General features: G+C 34.3%; 1 long non-coding RNA gene across 1 annotated transcript; it reads left to right on the top strand.

Annotated features, from left to right (window-relative positions):
• The first annotated feature begins 691 nt into the window (after positions 1 to 691).
• On the top strand, positions 692 to 5,213 carry LOC128553180 (uncharacterized). Its single transcript, XR_008369287.1, has 3 exons — positions 692 to 1,002; positions 1,680 to 1,913; positions 2,215 to 5,213. It is a non-coding gene; the product is annotated as an uncharacterized LOC128553180 (long non-coding RNA).
• Positions 5,214 to 7,483: the final 2,270 nt, after the last annotated feature.

The raw sequence follows: 7,483 nt of genomic DNA, 5'->3' as shown, positions 1-7,483 counted from the left end.
TGATAAATGCTTAAAAGGATTTTAAAAATTATTCATTACTTTAAATTTTATGACTTGATTTTGCATGTCACTGACAATCTGGCAAAATCAACACCCGTATATATTTTTCGTTTCTAATTATTACTAAGTATAAGTATTTTTTTCTTGAAAATTGACATGCACACTTAGAAATATATTCTTAATAGAAGCTTAAAAGGATTTTGAAAAGTATTCATCACTTTAGATTTTATGTCTTGATTTTGCTTGTCACTTGAGATTTCTTTGCATATAGAGTCTGGCGAAATCAACACCCGTATATGTTTTTCGTTTCAAAACCACCTTATATATAAATATTTTTTCTTGAAAATTGACATGCAAACTGAGAAATATATTCTTAATAAAAGCCTAAAAAGATTTAAAAAGAAAATTCATCACTATCAATTTTATGTCTTGATTTTACCTGTCACTTGAGATTTCCGCACATGTAGAATCGGGCGAAATCTAGACCCGTATACGTTTTTCGCTTCAAAATCACCCTAAATACAAATATTTTTTCTTGAAAATTGACATACACACGTAGATTTATATTTTTAATAAAAGCTTAAAAGGATTTTTAAAAATATTCATTAGTTTACATTTTATGTCTAGATTTCGCTAATTTGATTAGATTTCGCGAAATCTACTAGATTTCGCTATTCAGTCATACCCACAAAAATCTTAACCTCCGACATTTAGATCAATAATGGCTGCTGCTGCAAGTTCACGTGATATTCCTGAAGAGATTGGCGAGAAATTTCTGCCGTATTATGTGACTTTAAGACAAAGAAGGAATGCGAGAAAGTTTTGTAAGGAGTCATACATTAATAGTGTCAGGAAGGATTTTCCGACATTCGAACACGGAATTAGTTGTGAAAGCGTCAATATTCAGGAGTCAAAAAAAAGACTGAAGAAGGATACACGACGACGATCACTGTGGAAGCTGAAAAAAGTCATCAGTGATGCTTTTTGTAAATGTATAGCTGGGTAAGGTTTTTAAAACTTTAATTTGAAATACTTTTCGATAAATCAGATAGGTATAAAATTGTCTGTATATCACTACGTGACTTTACACATTGTTCTACATATCGATATATGCCGTGTACTGTAGGATGTATATTATACCGGAAATAATGTATTTACGAATGATTCATACTGAAAAACGGTTGTTGTTTACGTTTTACATTGTGTCATGACTAATGGAACTGAGAAGTTGTTTTCCGAACTTGTAAGGCATTAAACCGACCCAGTGCTGGTTGGGAACATTCATTATTTATAATCGAAATTTTAATATGCATAGGCCAGTACATATGCATAAATCTAAACACAGTACACATAGGTTTAATCCATGTACATAGAGCGTCAACACTAAAAAGTAATCTAGACATACATGTAACGGTGCATTTGTTTGTTTTAAAAAATGTACTGGTATTTATTTTCATTCAATGTGAGGCAAATCATGACAGGCTTTTTTATTGTTTTCATGCTATCTGATACCGATAGACAGATCAGTACATCCCAATACTTTGCGATTGATGACATGTTTTGATTCTTCTGCTCTGTTCAATAATCAATTGAAGGTAATTATGCTATTTACTTAAATAATTAGAATGCTGTTGTATGGACCAGTAAAACAGCTTATGGTATGTTTGATTTTATTTCAGTACATCCGGTGAATGTGCACATGTCCTTGCATTGGTCATGAAATTGGCTGATTGGCTGACAGAGGGACTTCAAGATGTACCCATGCAACCGGCATGTACAACACTTCCGCAGCAGTGGGATAGACCACGTGGCCCATAAATCCTGCCAGAACCAGTATCAACAATGGTAATTGCAAAGCCGGGAAATGCAGCGAGGAAAAAGAGACCTCTGACAGCTGTATTTAACGACAACAGGTATGGTTTTGATAATAAAAAAGCATCTGAACCGTTATGTACTCATTTTATTGAAACATATCTTATCAATTTTTTTTTCTTTTATTGTATTAACAATGTCAAAGTAATAAATAATCTATAGATAAATTCATATGCAGACAAATTTATAAACAAAGAGTTTAATTCCTAATTTGTGTACATATCTAACCTAAGTACGTAAAATAAAATAATCACTTGTTTGCACTGATTTATTTCGGTAACTTAATTTAAAAATACTTTGGTGTAAAGCAAGGGGCTATATTGTCTTTCATATTTTTTGCAGGAAGATTCAACTCCTTGATAGGGATGTCAGATTTTTACAATCACTGAAAGACTGTCCATTGTCATATCTTGTACCTATACCTGAACAGACAATACAGACCACCTCTGATAAGCAGTTTCTTGGATCAACACTTGCACACCAGGTTTGTAAACTGCCTAGTCCTGTATTAAATAAGGCATGAAGCCAGTAAGAAAGCAGCAACAAAACCATATCTGATTAACACAAGGAAACAATGATAGACCTATTCTGTTGTCAACAATTGTAAATTTTTTAACTCCTGATATTGCGCGTTCAACATGAACTCTGTGTGTTGCAATTTGTTTGGTAAGTTTCACATCACCGGCTGACATTTGTCCAGAACCAGGTGCAAAGGGCGGTATGAATAATTTCAGACCAAGTGCCTCAATTTCCTCACGAATTAAAAATCCCTTGTCAACCATTACTCCATCACCAGGTTTAAGCTTACCACATTCTAACAGCTTTTTCAGAACTGACAGCAAGCCACTTTGTTTTGTTATCTCCTTGTCGGATATAGATCCAGAAAATAGCATAGATATAAAATTGAAAGAGCCTCTTGGGTCAATTCCTACCAGACCTTTTAGTGTTGTTGCAGATTTGTAATCTGAGTAGCACTGGCTTTGACTTCTAAGTGAACTGGGTCGTTCCACCTTTAATTCTGTCCCATCTAAGATTATGAATGTTGTGGGAAAGTCAGACTTGAATTTTGCCGGCATGTGTTGAATAAGAACTTCCCTATCAGGCCATATAGGCACGGAACCAAATTTGTAGAACATATAGTTCATCCATGCGCGGAAAATTGCACCTGCATCTTGTGGTGAAATTTCAAACAGATTTGCAATATGCTTGAACTCAAAGTTCAAACGTAGTTTTACAAGTGCAAGTACCAGCTGATCATGTAATCTTATTTTGCGCACACTAGTTACTGTCTTAGGAAATGTAAGAGGGCTGTCTCCAGGGAATGGCACCAAGAATTTAAAAATGTTCACGAACTGGTCATAGGTAAACCCAGTGTAATACTTGAAATTTTCTCTTACTGGACTGTCACGTACAGATTCCACAGTGAGGCCATACTTCTTTGGTTCTTGTTTTTCTGATTGACGTTTGACTGATAGTTTGGCCTGAGATACTTCTTGTTGCAGACTTTCGGTTTTCAATACATATTCAGTCACTGATTTCTCCTTCATAACAATTTCATGTTTCAGGTCTGCCATTTGTCTCTTCAGTTCCATGTTTTCTGAAGCAAGTGCCAGCATATCCAGTGGTGATACCTGTGATTCTGAAAAATTAATATGCATTTTATATTTTATTTTATATATATTCATAATGTTCATATTACATTAACAATATTAACACCAATTTATACTTTTCATTTTTCAGTTACCACTGATGCAGCCAGTAGATGTGCAGAGATGTAAGACAGACTGTGGAGACCTGGTGTTGCCTAGAAACCCAGATGTTGATATTCAAAACTGTGTGAAAAATGATGTTGGTAAATGGACTACCTTGTCAGTTAACCAAGGTGAAGTAGAGGCAATAGAACTGAACACTAGAGATCAGAGTAAGTCAAATGCTTGGCACATGGAAAGGTCATCTAGAATAACTGCTTCAACATTTGGTAGCTTCGTGGTGCGAAAAGCTGCACTTATAGAGAAATTTGTCAGAAATACAGTGATGCCAACATCTTTTCAGTCTGCACCAACAACTTACGGTATAAACAGTAAGAAGGTAGCTATAAACATGGATAGAAAGAAGACAGGTAATCACGTACACGAGTGTGGATTTGTAGTAAATCCCCTTTTCCCATTTATTGGTGCTACCCCAGATGGGAAGGTATGCGAAAATGGGCAGGCAGGAATTCTAGAGGTGAAATGCCCCTTTTCCATAAGGGACTGGAGCATAAAAGATGCTTAAAAAACTATGAGAAAAAGGAGAACTTGTTTCTTGAAGAAAGTGGTGACAGTATAATTTTGAGCCGGACACATAAACATTGGTATCAAGTCCAAGGGCAGCTGTTGGTAACTGGTGCAAATTTTTGTGACTTTGTTACTTTTACAAAGAATGACTTGAATGTAGAAAGAATATATCCTGATAAAGCAGCCATGAGGTCAATTCTATTGAAAATGCATTCTGTTTTTGTAGAATATGTAACCAAGTTTTGAACTTACGGGCTGTGCAGTCATTTTGTGAGTGTTCAGATTTCAGCTGGTAGTTTTCATCAATGCTGCAAATATAAATGAATACTTAGCTACTGTGATATGATTTGAAAGCATACATTAAACTACAAAAAACATACACATTTTTATATTAACAAATGGTATGAAATGTTGTGCTTAGGTTAGATACTATACAGCTGTCAGAATTTTCGAAAGCAGAAATGTTCATATTTATCATACTAGTACACTGTCGTGTAATTTTGTTGAACTCTTACCCTGTTATATTTTTAAAATGAACTTGAGTATCTTCCAATTTAGACAGAAACATTAACTGTGAAAAAGGGTGCTTACCAAAAAGATACTGACTGAATAGCGAACAGTGCAGATCATGATCAGACTGCACAGATGTGCAGGATGATCATGATCTGCACTGGTCTCAAAGGCAATTCCAATCATTTCCAGCATGGTAAGGGTTAAGACTGACTAGTTCTATAAATTACTTACTCTGTTGATAATTCAGATAAGATTTTACGACGCTTCTTGGGCGGCTCAGACATATGTCTAGGTTTTGGTGGAGCCCTGCAAGGAGTGAACTTGGCACTTGTTAGCGCACCTTTGTCTGCCATGTATGGATCGGGATATTGTTCCGATGGTCCACCTTCTGGAAAGTGCTGTAAAATTCAACAGATACATAATTTATATATTTCTTTCTTTTTCTAGTTTTCACACAACAAACAAAAATTTTCTTGTTTGACAATATCTTGTAAATGGAATATTATGTTCATGTACACTGACAATTTGCATTGAAATCAAGTAATAATTTCATGGGAGTTTCTTTATTTAAGGGTGTAACGATATATCGAATTCACTGTATCAGGATACATTAGTCTGGTGATACCCGTGTTGTATCATAGGCCTGTTTCACGATACAAAGACTATCAATACTGTCAAAAGTAAAATCAATGAATAAGAAACAGTGTTGTCACATGAATGCTTACTTAAAGGCCTAGATTTTGGCAGTGGGCCAAGGGATTTTTGTCTTCGCCAGCACAGTTGGGGGCTAATGACCATCACAGTATGGCTCCAATAAACAAGGGTCATTGTATATTGGAGAGTCAGTCTACCTTACAAGTGTATCTATTAGTGAGAAGGGGAAACTATGTAATTTATTTTAAATTAATGAATAACTGATAACTTTTAAAGTTATACTAGTTTTTTTTTTGCATTTCTGTGTAAACAAAAATATTTTTGATCAAACACAATAATAAAATAATCAGAAACTTATTTTCACAATAATGAAATAATGAGAAACTTACTTAAAGAAATATGCAAATTTTTATTTTTTCAGTTTCTGTCTGGAGGATTGTGATATTTCTGAAAAATGTGACTTTCACTCATCTAAAGCTTGCAGAATACTGTAAACAACATTTGTCTAAATTGAAAACAGAATGTGAATTTCAAAGTTACAAAGCAAACCATGAAAAAAGTCCCTTTTGGCAACATACTGAAAATGAAAATTGAGTATAAATGGAACACTTAATAATGTTATATTCAAATAATGTTGATTACATGAATACATGAAAATCAATTTCCAAATCGAAAATTATTGTTTGTCAGCACAAAGAACTCAGGAAGTTTTCACTATACTTGTGTTTTATTATCATTATTATTTTTAATATTATTACTGTATCTTTTATCATCCTATATGTAATATAATAATGATAATAATAATAATAATAATTATGATTATTTCTATTATTATTATTATTATCATTATTATAACATTAAAGTAATAGTTATTATCATCTACATAATATCAAAATAATAATTATTTTTATTATCATTCCACATTTACTGAAGAAAAATTAATTTCTTTCAACTCCACTGCACACATCTTCATGGTCTAGTTGGGGTCCCTGCTGTGCTAATTGCCCTCTAATCAGCTGCTATTACATAATCGCTGATAAGCAGCAGATAAGATGGGAGTTGTATATTGGATTTGGGGGGGTACACTTATATAGTAGTGAATCTAGGCCTTTAAGGTACTTAAAATGTATCGTAATATATACTGTATTGTTGAATCTGTATCGCGATATGTATTATATCGTGAGACTAGCTTATCATTACACCCTACATTTATTCTTTTAAAACAAACTGAGAATGTAGCCGTGTTAGACCGGTCGGCATACCACATCACCAGACATTTTATGCAAGGAAGTTTGTATTTTCTAACATAGGACTGTGTTCTCTCATTAGATTCCATGGGAGCAATAGCCAAGAAAATTATCTGCCTGTAATATTCTGTGAACAAGCTGTTGAACACAAACAGAGCTAAGTGAATACCCATATGATCCATACCAAAATGTCCTCTAGCTTATACTGGTACTGCCAGATAAACAAGAATGTGACACTTTATGTACTAGTCTATTTATGTACCACATATATTTGAATTTTCTTACTGAAGTTCCATATCTTTCCTGTATGCATATTAGTATATCATATATATCATATTTTATTTTATAAACATAATAAACACTCCGATTTACAGTGCTACTCTATGAGATACTGTGACTATATAATATATATTTGGTACATAAATGGACTGGTACATAAACGGCCACAATGAAACTACAAAGGTAAGGAGGGATATCTCCAAAAAGAAAAAAAGTCAAGTCCACTCTTTTTTTATCATTTATTGCACTGAAATTTCGGCCTTGTCAGCCGCCCGGGTCGAAATGCGAAGACCATAAAAACAAGATGGAGGAAAGTATAAAAAAAAGTCGGAGGGGTAACGACCCGGCCGTGCTCCGTATGTAGCTCTATGACAAATCCTTTTTGAAAAATGAAAGCTGGTAATATCGTACCTAAGTGCACACAAACATGTAAAAATTTCCATCAATTTTCTCTACATTAAGTTGATCGTGCGGGCGTCCACAGGCCTTTATCCATCGCAGACATTTTTCCAGGTTTGTCTTCGGGAAAGGAATAAATCTTACTCCGCCTTCTAATCGCTTTGGGAAGCGAGTGTCCGATTTACAAAGGCCCACTGGCACCTTTTTACCATTTTTGATCGTGTCTTGCGCGATTACATTAGT

This window comes from Mercenaria mercenaria, unplaced genomic scaffold, assembly GCF_021730395.1.
Source record: "Mercenaria mercenaria strain notata unplaced genomic scaffold, MADL_Memer_1 contig_3561, whole genome shotgun sequence".
In the NCBI taxonomy this organism is placed as follows: domain Eukaryota; kingdom Metazoa; phylum Mollusca; class Bivalvia; order Venerida; family Veneridae; genus Mercenaria; species Mercenaria mercenaria.
The sequence above is the reverse complement of the archived record's forward strand: the minus strand, read 5'-3'. Positions and strand labels throughout refer to the sequence as shown.